The sequence below is a fragment of the Eulemur rufifrons genome, chromosome 4 (assembly GCF_041146395.1).
Source record: "Eulemur rufifrons isolate Redbay chromosome 4, OSU_ERuf_1, whole genome shotgun sequence".
NCBI classification, from domain to species: domain Eukaryota; kingdom Metazoa; phylum Chordata; class Mammalia; order Primates; family Lemuridae; genus Eulemur; species Eulemur rufifrons.
The window spans coordinates 27,372,320-27,389,927 of NC_090986.1; positions in this window are offsets into that span (position 1 = coordinate 27,372,320).

The window sequence follows — 17,608 nt, forward strand, 5'->3', positions numbered from 1 at the left end:
TACAAAAAAATATGGGTATGGGGTGACAGAATAGAATATACATGCCAAATTCACTGACAATGGAGAAAACAAAAATTAGGAAAGAAGAGAACAGAAGGTAGTATGTAGAGTAAGCATTCTGATTTCTTCATTGCTATTAACTGAGATCAAAGGAAATAATTTAAACTTATGAATTAAAAAACAGATGTATAAACAAATTTAAAGTAACATGGTAAATATTAAAATTATCATTGACTAAACATGGGAGTGAAGGCAAGGAGGTAAGAGGAAAAAGAAACACTGTATTTATTATTAATTATAGTACGGAATTAATATATAGTGTCTAATAAAATGGAGTATTGACTATATTAGATAAGATTATATACTAACTTATAAGCATAAACACCAGAACATACAAACTTTAAGAGATGACATAGTGAAGTGCTTTTAAAGCAATGAAATAAAAAATGAATAGCACAAACTAAAATGACAATTAAAATGAAACATAATCTTATTAATAATTATAAATAAGTAGACACAGCAATGAAGAAAGATTTTCAGAGCAAAATTCTGTACCATGCTGTTTACAAAAGAATTGATTTCCAAAGCAATCTAGAAAGTTTGATCTGACAGAGAAGCTTTATGTTTAAAAGTTTGGAAAATAAAAATATGGGCAAAGATATGCCAGGAAAATGCCAAAAAAAAAAGAAGAAGAAGAAGCTGAGTTATGACTTCACTTTTTGCCAAGTGTAAATTCAGGCACTTAAGAAATCAAGACAAAGACGAGCAATGCTAGGGTGTGCAATTAATAATGAAGGAGCTCTAGCAACTGTGAACGTCTGCAAATGAACAAACCTAACATCATAATGCATAAAGTAGAAATTACAGGAGCTACCAGGAGAAATCATTAGGTATCATCAGCAGTAAAAGATTTTAATTCATAGTTTCCAGTCTACCGCAAATGTGAACAAAAAGTATGTAAAGGATATCTAAGACCCAAATGGTATAATTAATCCTTGAAATATATGACACTTTTAAAAAATAGGCCATGTAGAGGCATCAAGGGAAATCTTAATACATTTCAAAAGCATCAATTTAAGAAAATATTGAAATATTGTACATGGAAAGCAAAGTGATATTTCTAGAAATTAATAAAATATACAGAAAGTTACAACTTCCTATAAATAAAAAATAAATAATAATCAAAACCTCCATTCCTCAATTTTTGCTTTAAGAGAAAATGTAATCCTAATTTGCAAAACATTTTCATGCAGTACATGGAAAAATATAAAAATAGTAACATACTGAATCTAAACTTTGCAATAGAACTCTAGCAGATCTTAGAGAAAAATTCATAACTTAACATAATTATATCAATGAGCAAAAATAATAAAAATTAAATCTGTTTTCAACTAAAAATACAGGAAAATAACAATAAAACAGACTCAAATAAATGATTAACAAGATTAATAAAGATAAAAGAGCAGAAATTAAAAATTTAGAACATATGGTAAAGTAGATCCAATAAATAGATGAAAAAGTTTGTTTACTGAAACAGCAAGTAAAGCAGATAAACTATTAACTAACTTGATTGAGAAAGAAAAGGAAGGAGACACAAATATAAGATAGAAGTAGGAAATAACCTCAAATACAGAAAATTAAAATGCTCATAAAAGATTATTTGGATCAACTCCACCCAAAGATACTAAAAAGTATCAACAGACTGATTTTTTTGTAGGAAAATATAATTAACCAAAACTAACTTCAGAAGTAAAAAATATCATTGAAGACATAAAGATGTCAGAGAACTGTTTTACAAAATAGCATCAGGCTACAGTAAATTTCACAGAATTTACTGAAACCTTTAATATCTGCTACTTCCAGGACTATTTAAACTGCTACAAGACACAGTAAATTACTTAATGAGTGAATATAATATTAATAAAAAAGAGTTATTAATATATACAAAAAGAACACTACAATCCAATCCCACTATGAATATTGAAGCAAAATTCCTAAATAATCAGCAGCATATTAAGATAATTATATACTATTGCCAAGTGGTATTTATTCAAGAAATGAAAGGATAGTTCAATAATTACTAGAACGAATAAATCTAAGAAGAAATATTAATCATTTCTATAAATGTTAAAAAGCAGTTTTTTCAAAATTCATATCTATTCTTGATATAAACTCTTAAAAATAAAGTCAGAATAGTTGGATACAATCTCAAGATGATAAAATAAGCATCTCAAAGCAAAAGGCTAGCAATGCTTATTGAAAAAAAAATTAGAAGCATTCTCATATAGGCCAGGAACAAGGTATATGTCTCCACTATCAGCGCAATTAAATGAATTGGGTCTGGAGGAACTAACCAACATATTTAGACAAAAGAAAGAAATTACAAATACTGGGGGGAAAAGGTGAAAATATCACTATTTGAAGATGACGTGATTATATAATCTGAAAAACTCAAGATAATCAACTAAAACCATTAGTAATGAGAGAAGTAAGGAAGAGGTGATTGCAATTAAGGTTGCAGATGGATTAAAATTGCCATCAGCTGCCTTTGAGGTGTGGAGATTATCCTGGATTACCCAGCTGGGATCAATGTAATCACAAACCTCCGTGTAAGTGGAAGAAGGAGGCAGAGAAGGGAGAATCAGAAAGTTAGCTGTGCGAAAAGAGCTTAGCCTAAAGTGGCTTTAAAAGTTAAAGTGGGGGTGAGGTAGGAAATAAATATATAACAGTTAATAGCGTCCACTTATACAAACAATAAGCTAGATGATATAATGGAATAAAAGATCTTATTTATATTAGGCACAATAAAAGATAGAATGTCTTGTATATTTGCTATTTATGGGTGCTGTAACAAATTATCACAAACTTAGTGGTTTACACATAAATACATAAGAGAGAAGTGAGAACTTAATTATCTCCCAGTTCTGGATGTCAGAAGTCCAAAATGGTTCTCCCCGAGCTAAAATCAAAGTGTCAGCAGGACTGCTCTCCTTCAGGAGGCTCTAGGGGAAAACACATTCCTTGCCTTTTACAGCTTCCAGAAGCTGCCCACATTCCTTGGCTCTTGGCCCTTTCCCTCAATCTTTAAAGCCACTTTAGACTAAGCTCTTTTTGCACTGCTAACTTTCTGATTCTCCCTTCTCTGCCTCCTTTTTCCACTTACACATAGGTTTGTGATTACATTGATCCCACCTGGATAATCCAGGCTAATCTTGACACCTCAAAGTCAACTGGTAGCAATTTTAATTCCATCTGCAATCTTAATTCCCCTTTGCTATGCAATGTAATATATTCATAGTTTCTGAGCTTTAAGATTTGGACATCTTTGGTGGAGAATGGGCATTGTGCCTTCTACATCTAGTAATAAATTTAACAATAAAAGTGCAATGTTTGTTACAAGAAAATGTTAAGATGATTCAGAGAGCTACAAAGGAATGCTTGAACAAATAAGAAAGGCATACTACTTCCTTGGATACGGAGAAATAGCATGTATTGGAAGAAATAATATTGTAAAGATATCAATTATCCTGAAAGTAATCTGCACATTTAATGCAATTCCAGTTTTTTAAAAAGCAAACTAACAGAATGATTTTGGAAAGAGACAAGCTGATTATAAAATGCATGTGAAAACCCAAAACAAGCATGAATAATCAGGGAAATTCTGAAAAGGAAGAATACTGGGGGTGTTTCCAGATGTTAAAGAATATTATTAAGCCTCAATAATTAAAACAGTGTGACTTGCTCATGAATAAACAAACACATCAATGAAACCACATTAAAAGTCCAGAAATAGGCCCAAATACATGTGAGAATTTACAAAATGATAAAGATGGCATCTTAGTGATGAAAAGATTATTTATTAAAACGAAATCATATTGTGACAACTTGGTAGCAATCTGAACTTAAATAAATTTTCTTCCATGCCTCATGTATACTACAGTACATTTCAAATGAATAGAAAATTTAAAGAAATAAAAAAAAATACTACAGGAATTCATGGGTTAAAATGTTATAATTTCAGAATAGGGAAGGTCTTTCTAACTATAACAAAAAACCCAGATGCCATAAGAGAAATGATTGAAACTTTGAACTACTTAAACATAATAGTAACATAATTGAAAAAAAAAACTAAAGGCAAAATTCATCATAAGTAAATTCAAAACTCAATTTTGGTAAAGCTCTTTATAAGTCAGACAAAAGTCTACTTTCCTTCATATATAAAATACTTCTACAATTGAAAAAATAAAGATCAACAAATAAATAGAAAAAATTAAAAGGTTATGAAAAGATAGCAAAGGAAAGACAATTTGGACTTTTTGACGTGGGTAAAGATTCTGAACCAAACTCACTCATAATAAGAGAAACAAACAGTAAATTTACAGTGAGATAGCATTTGTCACATTTCATGTTGCCAAGGATCCAAAAGGTTAATAGCCAATTCTGTGGGTGAGTGTGAGAAACTCTCCATTGATTGTTCGTGGGAATGTAAATTAGCACAATCTCTGTGAGGGATAATGTCCATCAAAATTACATGGCACATACCTTCATACCTTGCAATCCCACCCCTACAATGTATTCAATTATAGACAAAGTGAAAAGATTATTCACTGCAGCAATCCTTTTTTTAATAGCAAAATGTTACAAAAAAACTAAATCATCAATAGGGGACCAGTTAATGAAATTATGGTACATCAGACAACGGATACTACGAAGCTGTAAATAATGAGAAAGGTCTTTATGGGGGAATATGGAAAGACCTCCATGATTTAAAAATCAAGTAGAACAATGTGTATAACACTGAGGTATTACCTGAGTGAAAAAGAGGGAACAAAGAAAATGTATGTAAAGCTCACTAACAAAGCACTTCCCATCCACTCTAGTCATAATCATTTTTTTAAAAAATTTTTATCAGTTTTTTTTTAATTTCAGCATATTATGGGGGTACAAAAGTTCAGGTTATATATATTGCCAATGCCCCCCCCATTCCCCCGAGACTGAGCTTTAAGTGTGTCCATTCCCCAGACAGTGCACATCGCACTCATCATGTAGCTATGCACCCATCCCCTCCCCCCACCCCCTACCTCTGTCCGATACCCAATTGATGTTATTCCAAATGTGCACTTAGGTGATGATCAGGGAAACCAATTTGCTGGTGAGTACATGTGGTGCTTATTTTATTCATGAATGGATTAGTAAAATGTGGTATATGTATACCATGGACTATTACTCAGCTATAAGAAATAACGGTGATATAGAATCTCTTTTGTTCTCCTGGAGAGAGTTGGAACCCATTCTATTAAGTGAAGTATCCCAAGAATGGAAAAATAATCACTCTTTAAGGCAGGTACTGTCATTCCTTTTCCTAGACTGCAAGCAACATATCTGTCTTGTTTACTGCTTTACCGTCAGCACCCAGCACAGAACTGGACACATAGGGTGCTCACTAAATATTTGCTAATTAAATGAATGAAGGATTCCTTATTAAAAGATTAAAAAAATTGAAGCTCGTGTAGGTTAAGTAACTTGATCCACATCACTCAACCAATAGGTGGAGGAATTTTACCTATGGACACGACACCTTTGGAAGTACACACATCCACTCACTCACACATATACACTCAGCCTATTCATTAGCTACGAAGAGAAGAACTGGCTGGAGGGGGCTAGGGTCAGGGGTAAATGTCAGAAGTTTTACTACATGCACTTTCATATGTTTTTGAATTTTGAAATATATAGATATATGCTCAAATTACATTAAAATATAACTCACAAATAGTGATGCTCACATTATAAAAATAGCAGAAGCAAGCACAAAATTCTTTTAAAATATAAATAATATATAAATAAATTATATAACTATGTATGTGGCTAATAATGTTACAAAAAGGATGATTTTTGAAATACATCTTAAGAAACTTGTGATTTGAAAATAATAGACTGGGAGGAAACTTCAAATACAACCACAAAAGCTGGGGATGGAAAGTAGCAAGAAAGAGAGACAGTGTGCTTACTTTCATTTCTCTGTCTCTCACAGAGGCTGGTCTCCCTGGACAATTTTCTGAAGATGGTACATTGATATGTTGGCACTGAACTACCTTATTTAAAAGTACAACCACAGTCTCTAACAGTATTAAAAAGTCTCTACTCCTGTAGGTGATGAACACAAACTATAATGAAAAATGCAAGTAAAAGGAATTAATCTATTAAGACTAAATCCACAACAATTCCATATAGGCTCATAAGTAAATCTCAGTCCATGTCAATGAAATGTCCAAAATGACTCAGAAAGCTTAAAATATTGGAGACAGATACAATCAGCAAATATAAATTAAAGAGAAGAGAGAATTTGTAATATCGAAATTACATAAAATATTTTTTAAAATATTCATTAAATGGGAACAGGGTCCTTTTAAAATCATGAACTAAACAATTTCTCAGTGAGCCTTTATGTAACGACTGGCCTAGCATTGGAACACCTGAAGAAAACATTGCAGGAATTAAAATGAGAAACATACGGAACAGCAACAGGAGGGAGAAAATTTAAGAAATCTGTTTTTTGTCCGTAGAATATCACATATGTAAAGTTGTCCCTACGTAAAGGTCTAAATAATATAATAAAAGATTGATATATTCTATTTGATAAATAAACATATATTAAAAGCTATAATCTGCAAAGAGGGAATAGTCTTTTTAAATGGTCCCGAAATGTTTTACAAAAAATGCTATCACATATTAGCCAAAAAGAAGTATTCATTCAATTCCAAAGAGGAAAAGTACTTCACATCATATTCTGAAACCACAATTTAATAAAGTGAAAAATAAATGTCAAATTTAGCAATAAAAAGCCAAAGTATTTGACATTTTAATACCACTCCTTTCTAACAAACTCTTGGGGAAAAAGGAACTTAAAACCCACAATTGCAGAGTATTTTTTTAAAATAGTGATAATAACATGGTCTCAAGTATTTTTACTGCAAAAAAAAAAAAGAAATTAACAAATTAAACATTCAAATCCATAAATTATGTAAAGCAACACAATAAACACAAGGAACATAGAAGAAAAATAATGAAAATTAATGAAGATTAAAACATAAATACATGAACTAGGGAACAGAAAAATGATAGAATTGCCAACAGCTTACTCTTGGAGAAAAAAAGAATTTGAACCACTGACGTGCCTATTCAAGAGAAAAGGAGAAAACATAGCACAAACATGAAAACATTAGATATGAGAAAGGAAAAAAAATATTGGCAAAATTAAAGAATTTTAAGATAATATTTTACTGTTTCACTCAACACCATGTTAATAACTTGACAAAACTAGACAGATAAACTAAACTATGTTATATTAAAATGAAACTACTTAAAATGGACCTAAGAAGAGAAAGAAAACGTGAAACACAAAAACACAAATAACCAGAAGCAAAAACTCACAAAGTTGTCTAAGAGCTATACTTAAAAAAACAATTCACCTGGGTCAGAAAATTGCATGGTTGAAATTTATCACAAGCAACATAGAACATCTAATTTTCATGTGAAAGAAATGATTACATCAAAAGAGCCAAGAATAGTTTTGCATTCTATTTCTTGTTATGAAACCACATGACTATGACAGAAAGACTTAATAGCACAAAACTAATGACTAGTATCCAAAAACACACAAAATAAAGCAATATATTAAAAACAACTGCAATATGACTCCATTGGGGTTTATTCCAAAGGGTGAAAATATAAGGAAATTTATTAGTGTAATTTCCTACAGTTAAATTAAAGGATAAAAACCATATAATTATCTTGATAGATAGGAGAAGGCTTTGAAATAATTCCATCTTTGTTCCTAGTAAAACTATGGATATTCACTATATTTAGTAAAAACTGCAAACACTTCAAACTTTCTTGAAAAAAAAAAAAAACCCTCAAAAACTTCAAACAAGACTTCAAAAGTCTTTGTTAAGCCTCTAAACCTAATTCCCAGTTTACAGGAAATAGAAGTGATAAAAGAGCAAGTTAAACAACACCTAGAAAAAAAATCAGATACATTCAGATTTGGGGAAGATATGAAAGTCAGTTTACTAATATATATAAAAATATATACATATATTGAGAGAGTAATTATATCCATGTATATGTTTCTCAAGTGGTCAGTGATGAAACATTGTTAGAAACAAGAGGAAATTATTGTCCTATCATCATTATTTTTCACATTTTCTTGCAGATGACTAGCAGATCTGTTAAGCAAAATAAGAAAGAAAAAGGCAAAAAATTTTTAAAAGAAGAGAGAGAGAAAGTTTTTATTTTTGGAGATTATGTGAGAGACAAGAATTAAAATAAGGCTGGTTCCCTGTAGGCTTATATCCTAGAAAACTGTATAGAAAGTAACTGTATCTGAGATGGTGATCACACGTTCATTGTCAGCTGCTATTGCAAAGCTTGAATTCCAGTATGCACAGCCCACCATTAGAGGAGCTAGTATTTCCTTAAGCGTGCAGGTTAAGGATTTACAGCTCAAGCTCTGGGGTCCCTATCTCTGCTAGATCCCACTGCTTAGCCCTGGAATACAAAAGGCAACAAGAGACCTGTTCACCTGATACTCCTGCTGGCTCAATGATCCCCTCAATAAAAGCTGTACTAGCTGTCTTGGTGGAAATCTAAGAAAATCAACTAAAAATAAAACTTTTATAAATAACAAAAGAATTTAATGAGATTGTAAATTATTAAAAAACCATTAGCTTTCCTGTATACAAACCATCATCAGTTAGGAATAAAATGAAAGTCAACATACATGCAATAATATAAATATGCAGCCTATGAAAATGAAACAAAATGCAGATGAGACATACTGATGATCTCTGAGAATTGTCCAACGCATAGGAATCAATGAAAATCTCACCAGCCACAGACGTTATCCACAAATGCCAGTAGGGCAAGCAGCATCTGACTGGGCAAGGGACATTCGACATGACAAGAGGCCAGAGTAAGGAGAATCCAGATAACGTTAACTCTTTTCTACACTGTGAGGCAACCAATGCCATATCCTTCTTCCTCCCAACCCTCATATAAAAATCCCATCGTGGAAATAAACTGGGTTAGGAGAAATGAAGACTGAAAAAACAGTGGATGAATAAACATTACTTTTCCCTTAACAGTTTGAGCACAAACTACATGTACTACGAGATGCTCAAAATTGCCAAACCAGAAGGCAACCCTATATAAAATATGGGATGAGACTAAGCTGTACATCAGATTGGACATAATTACTTGTTTTACTCTTGCAAATTAACTAGCGAGAGTGCATGAAAAAGACCACACCAGATTCACTGAATAAATACGTGAGTTTACATTTTCTTTAACATCTGGATTGTAGGGTGAGTTAAGATTTTTACCAGACATACATAGTGAAATGGATTTTTAAAAAGGCACAGGCAAATATAAAAGAAAATAATAAATGCCAAAATTTTAACTTGACTTTTCTTCAAGACTAGTTAGGTTTTCAGAGACCTTTCTTATTTGTCACATATCTTTTGTTTGTCTTATGATGTTTATTGTTTTGGCAACTTTAAAAGGTAAACAGACTAGCACAAAAACTAGAAAACTGAAAAAGTAATAGGTAATAATTTTTAAGACATGTTATATACTAGGTAGTACGCTAAATCTTTAACATAACTCATTTAATCTTCCCATGCACTCCAAGACTTGTCTTGTTACCTGCATTTTACAGAATCGAGGCTTGGAAACGCTGAGTAACTTGACAATGCCGTAAAGCTAAGTCATACTGAATAACAGATTCAAAGCCAGGCAGTCCAACTTCATAGCATCTGAGTTTAACTAACGTGGTCTACTGCTTCCCGTAAGGTACCGTAGATCCTCCATTATATGGATTCAACCTGGCTTTTGTCTCTCTCATCATGTCTATGGGCAAAACCGAAATAAGAAGAAACTTGAAAATTCTTATCATAAACTGGCTGAATTTTTCTACTTGGCTTATTTGGAACTCTCTAATGTGCTTTATATGTTTGGGAATTATCCACAAAATGCACTTTATGGAAATTATCTGTGGACAAATTTGAGAGGGAGAACCTAATATCATATGTATTTTTTTCCTATATCTACCAAACAGCATTTCTGATATTTCATAGAATTATAAAATATCAGACCCACAAGAAAGGTAAGATACCATCTAGTCTACCATAACAAGTCACTTCAAATTATGTTAAACTTTAACAGTGCTACAGCACTGCTAGTAATATGTTAGACACATACTATGATTTATTGCTATTATATAAGTAACTCCTGTCCTTTGTACTGATTACTTATCACAAATCCTTCTAGCCTCTTATTCCTTAGTGCTTTACTTAAACAGTTCATTTATTGATCATCCATGTTGTAATCATATTTATAGGGGATACAAAAATAAGATCCAAGCTGGGTGCAGTGGCTCATGCCTGTAATCCCAGCTACTTGGGAGGCTGAGGTGGGAAGGTGGGAGGATTCGTTGAGCCCAGAAGTTCAAGACCAGCCTGAGCAACATAGCGAGATCGCATTTCAAAAAACAAAAACAAACAAAAACAACAAGAACAACAAAAAAAACCCTAGTTTTCACCCTCAAAAGCTTGTAAATTAGAAGTGAAGACAAAACACACAAATACTCTAGTACAAAAGGTGTTGCTGTAAAAATCTATTAAAAAGGTGTTGTTTATTCTGGGAGAGATTCTTTTTGGTTGGGAAATAAAGGAAACTTCACGAAGAAAGTGACATTTAAACTGAGTTCTCCAATATAGGTAGGATTTCAGCAAGAAGAAATGGGAAAGCTCATACTTGAATTAGCACGAGTGATTGGGAAATAATGTGCTCAAAGATTTGAGTAATCTGAGTTGGTTGTAATGAAAGTAGACAGGTAGAGTGAGACAAGGCTAAAACCTTAGATTGGGACCCAATACTGAATATCTCCAAATGTCCTATAAGGAAGTTTGCACTTTATTCATTAAAAATAGGATGTCATTTAAATTTCTTTGATAACTATCACAAGTAGAGACCGTATCTTGTGACCATGTACTGCTTTGATTAAAGAGGAGAGAAGCTGAATGTAGAAATATACACCAAAAATTAATATAGCAGCTCAGGTGAGGACTTGAAAGAGGAAGATAGTCCAAGAAATGGGAGGAGAAAGGGTAAACATGGCAACAATGTCAGGCAAACATTTGTGGACTTAGTTACAGATTATGAGAAAGGAAGGAAAGAAAATGGTGTGATTCTGAATGTGGATGTTCAGAAGGATTGTGGTATGACTGAAGAAAAAATAGAAATTCAGAATCGGAGACAAGTCTAAGAAAGAGTAATCATTAACTTTTTTACATGAAGAATTTGAAATGCCTGTGGCACTTCAAAATAGATATAAGTGTCCTACAGGTGGTTGGAAATATCACAATAGAATGGGAAAGAGTAGTTATCTTAGGAACTATAAATTTTGCAGTCCTTCATATTCCATGATAGTTACAGCGTTCAAATGGTCAGGCTATGTGAGATGGATTTAAAGAAAGAAGGCAAGCTGTGGACAAAAACCTGAGCAATGCCTACTATTCAGAGCAAAAGGATTAGGAACAAGTAAGAAAAAAGACAAAAGAAATGGTCAGAGACTGGGAAAGAAAATTAGAAATAATGGCTGTAATAAGAAGAGATGTAAATTTTAAAAGGAGGAGTTGGCTGGCAATTCCAAATGCTGTGGAATTTTTAAGCTGCAGTTAAGTGGGGCAGGAGTGGTTAGGCTTTGAAAGGTGCATGGGGATTAATCCTGAACAAAGCCTTCATTACCGAGAGATAGATCCATAGGCTATTTGAGAAAGAGGCCAGATTGCAAAGATTTGCATCATCATGTTGTATTTTCCCTGTTTTCTTCATCCTATAGCTTGTTCTGTGCACTGAAGATTTTTGTGGATGCTGATCTTATGAACTAATTTTTACTTATTAGTGGCTAATACTGGATTGCCAGTTTTATTTTGTCTAGGGAACAAGCAATGTATGAGAGATTCAGTTGCTCCCCTTCCTTGCCAATACTTTGTATTGCATTCATTTCACAGGTGATTTCAATATTTCAAGGGAAACAATGATAATAATTATTTTTTCAGAGAAGCTGTATTTAAAATATAGTGCACAATCTAGATTGAGATACTTTAGAGGGTGGAGAACATGAAATTTAGAGGTGCTTAAATCACAAATGATGTCTGTTTTACCTACCTGATAGTCTACTTAGATCTCATGCACTCAGAATATTCATAGATCAATTACCAGCTATATTTTTGCAAACACTGAAAATATGAGGCCACCACATCTTGGGCTCAGAAAGGAAAAGATTGCATTATTTTGATGAGGGGGCAGTAAAATTCCTCGAACGGTAAGTTTTTCACTTCAGAGCGTATCATAGATTATTCATTAAGTTATTAATTAACACAGAAACACATTTTATCTATAGAATATTCAGTAGGATTTTTCTTGAAATCTTTATAACCCTGTTTTGAAACTGTTTCAAGGTTCCAGGTAACTTTTTAAGCTTCAAAAGTAATGGTTAAAACCTATAAAAGTTACTCCTGAAGGTAAATTTAGACTTTAATTGTGTATGTATGTGTGGGGTGGGGTGTGTGTGTGTGTGTGTGTGTGTGCGCGCGCGCATGCGCATCTTTGGGGATAAGAAGGTATTTACAAAAATGAAGTGAATTGAAAGGTGAATAATGCTTGAAGAGGCTAATTCCTTTATAAAAGATTTTCAATATACTTTTATAAAGGACAAATAAACAAAAGAAAACATATTAAAACATTCACAAAGGAAAACATTATATTAATAGTTCACACTGAATTTGATAATTCAAAATTTTTAATGTCTTCCACTACTTTCTAAGGAATTACTGCAAATGAACACTCATCTTAACCTCTATTTTAATTCTTAATCTTTTAAATTGTGAAAAACAATGAGGAGATGTAGATATTATTTGATGATATAGTAGAGAAGTAATCAAATCATTTTAATTTTAAAGAGCAAATACAAAATTACTTGGTCCACCACTCAGATATGGACATTATAATCTAGTGGAAATAAATTTTATACATCAAATATGATTATTTTATACCAAAGTTTAAATATCATTTTGATCTTTGAACTAATATTTTTCTTTGATTTAGATGTAAGATACGGAAGTCCAGTCTCTATGTTATCTTTTGTATGTATGGTGGATTCAGTTTACTAAAAATTATTAAATTATTTCCTGTCTTCTGCTAGGATCAGGGATAAGTGGGGATTTGGGAACTGAATGTTTTAATTACTTTTCAGTAGTTTGATTTGAGTAGTTTAATTATTTTTCAACCATTTTTTTCTCATTTTCTCCTCATGTTCGTATCCACTTCCAGAGGTACAGGGTGGTACTAATGTCAGAGTATTTGGGGGAGGGAGGCGGTCTGCACTGGCTTTTTTTTTTTTTTTTTTTCTGCTTGCTTGGGTTTCAAATTATTTCAGTTTGCTGATATATTACTATTTGTTCTGCTTTCCAGCAGTCAAAACTTTGTATTTATCAACTCCTCTCCTGCTTCATTTGTCCTTGTATGGCTGTCTTTAAAATGATCTCCTGGCTGGCATGTGCCTATGTGTTTGTTTCTGTGTTTTAAATATGTCTTTAATATAACATATTTCTCCAGATGTTCTTTCAGTTCCTTATTTTTATTCATCAGAAATTCGGAGTAAAACTACAATGTATTAATAGTTGTCAGTTTTGGACACGAGCAATGCCATGAGGATAATCTGAACTCTGATTTAGGTACATAAAGGCAGTAGAAATGAGCAGTGTATTTTATAAAATGAATTTAGAACACAAATAACTGTACTATGTGGCCAAATTTGTTGAGCAGCAACAACTCTTTTTTAAAGGTTGTTTGGTTTTGTAACACAATATTAAAATTAATCAAAAATAGATTCTTGGAAATATTTTTCAAAAAAGTAGATTAAAGTTAATTGTGTTTACATGAGATTATAACTCTTCTTTATACAAATATTTATAATATTAAGTATCATAAAACTGAAATTGGTAATTTCTCTTGTAAATCAACTTAAAGAACTATTGCATTCAAGACAGAAAAAAAGATATTAATACAGAAAAACTGGACTTTTTATGCTCATAGAAAATTATTGATTCATATTTGTTAAATATAGTTCACATAGAGACACAAATTTGGATTGATAAATTGTTTTTGAAGATTTCCTAAGAATGTACTGTTTTCTCTATACTAGAAAATTATGTAGGATAGTTATAAATCATTTGAAGTAGAAAGACTATATATACATTTTATTTTATTTTAATTACAGCTGTGACTGCTGGTGTCAAATTTGGATGTTCATTACCTATTTATTAAAATTGTGTCATTTAAATATAGGAATGTACAACTCTTGAAATTTTTAAAAGTTGCAAAATTATTTTTTATACTGAGATATAAATTTTAGAAAATGTATATCACTAATAACAATCAAAGAATCAAATTGTGTTTTGTTTCAGGGATGAACATCAAATATGTCTTTGAAGAATTCATTTACCTTTAGATAAATTTTTAAGTCACTCATTTATCATGTACTTATAAGGCAATTAATTCATTTATTTTACTACTAGCATTTATTGACAATATTCAGTGTGTGATATACCCTCATTGGCCCTGTTGATACAAAGAATTGCCTTCAAGGTGATTTGAGTCTAAGAGAGACGCCATTGTTGACGTTCTCCTTTGTCATACAGTGAAATGTGGAAGATGATATTTCTCTTGGGAGGTGCAGATGTTGAAGAAAGCATGCATACTTTGGAGATACTGAGGCTTAAATTTAATTCCTAACTTTGTGACTTATTGACTAGCTGGCCTTGGCAATGTTTCTTATTTGTCTGATTCCAACTTCTACAGGCATAAATTTCATACAGCCTAGTTAGGATTAAATTGTAGAATATCTGTGAAAACACAAATACATTGTAAAAGTTTAATAGTTTCCTTTCTTCCCTTTTTCATAGGCCATGGCATATGCAGTATCTCAAATATAGCATTAATTGTCTGGATAGATAATCATCACTGATGCACCAACAATTCTGATGGAAACACAAAAAATAATTTTTTAAAGATTCAAAACTAGAAGGCACTTTAGAAATTACCTAATCCATCTCTTTCATGATCAGCTATCTCACAGTCACACGGCTAATTAAAGACAAAGCCAGGACAGGACCCAGATTCCTCAGCTTTTTGCTCATGTACTTTTATAATAGAAAGGAGAAGAAAAATCATTTTAAAATGGTGGTAGTTTATAAATAAATAATTTTAAAATAAAATCAAAATTATGTGGGCATTTCAATACCCTCTAGATAATAGTTCCAATTTAGTGCCTTGCTATGTTTTAAAAGAGGTGAAAAAAATCCATGACCCTGAACTTGATAGATTTTTGGTGACTGAAATGAATTCAACAGATGTTTGTGCTACCATTTCCTAGCTGTCCTTTGAAATTGTTATGGTTATTATTGAATGTTCACTACCAACACTGTATATGCTGTTTAAGTCAGAAACTATAAACAACACCAGAAAACACTTCTAATATTATTTCAAATGCCTAACTCAGTTGATACGTGGTTGCTTTCAGAATTGTTCTCTTCAATACCATTTCTCTAATCTACTCCCGAGAAAAAAAATTGTCTCGCTGCTTCTGTTCAAAGCACCTTCAAATACCTGGGCAAGTAAAACAAACAACAAACAAACAAACAAACAATAAATAGCAGATCAAACGTTTCTGATAGACTGTAAAGATTTGGAAAGGAATGGGACACTACGTAGTTTCCACTTTCTTACATTCATTTTTAAACACAGATAACAGCAAGCTGTGGTTTTGATCAAGAACTTTGGACAGATATGAAATCTTTCAGTCCCCGGGTTACTCCTTAAGTTATGCAGAGTCTTGTTTTTTAAAAAAAAAAAATCACAAAACAGATTAAATATTTTTAAAGATGGCAATTTTATTTTTACCTTTTTGGTAGGGGTTTGGTAAATATGGAACCTAAGTCTATAAGATTTTAATGTTACTTTCAAAAGTCTCCGATGCTGTGCCTGTCTAACAAGAGTGCATATCTATTTGGACCTTTTGAAGTTGCATTAAAGTGAGTCCAGGCCGGTTCCTTGTTCAGTCACCAAATCTTTCAAATGTCTATGACATCAATGTCGACTCTGAATTACACTTATAGGCTCTTAGATTTTGAGACCCTCTTCTACCATCTTTTTTTTTTTTTTTTTCTTTTTTTTAATACTTGAATCAAGGAAAAGTAGCTTCCATTGTGCTGGTATCTAAATCACAGTGAAATACATTCCGGGCAGCTTAAACACTTGGCCTTTAGTGCTGAATTCAATTCTCAGCCCGCCTGCTGTACACCGGCTAGAAAATGCTGATTTATGGGGAGAATAAAGGAAAGGTGGTCTCCATGGTCCTGTTTTGTCTTATGAAAGCCATGATATTTCAGATATTTTAAAGATGAATTCCTGCATTAAAGATGAATTCGCACCACTTCCATTGGAATTCTCTCGTACTCTAGATAGACTGCAGACAGTGGGGAGTTTGCGCCTGCTTTATTTCCTCCCATCCACACTTTATCAGAGGTGAATGATCCTTTTCTGATGCATATGCATTATATTATCTGCTGTGCGTGCGTTTCCTCTCTGCGCTGAGTTGAAATAAAAGCAATTATCCTGTGGCTTCCCCCTTTCATCTCTCTCCTTGACTTTTTGAGAAGAACTAATCAGACTGAAGCAGACATTCGCATTTTCTACAGCAGACAGTGACCCGGCAATGAAGACTGCTTTGAAGGAAGGAGCATGATCGCAGCTCTCTCGTTGCTGTCATCCTCTTGCCTGAGCAGGAAATAAACGAGAGAGACCCCCAGTTCTCATGGGGGAAGTACTTTCAGACTTCTCTGTGCATGGTTACAGTGCTCTAGATTATTGGTCTCTCAAAACGCATACGCGACTAATCTCACTTTCACTGCTGATGTGTAAAATACGTTGTCTGGCTAATGTGGGAAATCATTTTGAATATAACAGAATGATACCAGTGAAAGTTCAACGATTATGACCACTAAGTGTTTATGGAGACCTTCCCCTTCATTGCTTAGATTTATTTGGTCTTGTGCTGTACCATCTACATTAATTGTTGGCTAGAAATTTCCTTGTACGGCATGGGTGTATCCTAATAAGCCGGCTGTTGGGAAGATAATTAAAATGCCATTGACCCTGATTCCCTCTGCATATGGGTGGGAGTAAACTGATATGAAGACTTGTACAGCATGGCAGAAGTGGAATGAATTGCATCTGAATGAAGACTCACTTGTCTTCTTCCCATCTGGATACCTGAACTCCCTAATTCCAGCAGCAAGCACAGTGCACGCAGGAGGGCCTGCCCAAATGCTACATTGTTATTCATGAGGAGAGTAAAAACAACGTGCGCACACACGTATGTGCACACATTACAAATATGTGCTAGGCCCTATGTATCAATTTATGACATTTCTTTCAATTCTCATAATAGTTCTTTAATTCAATTAAAACGTGGAGGGTACCT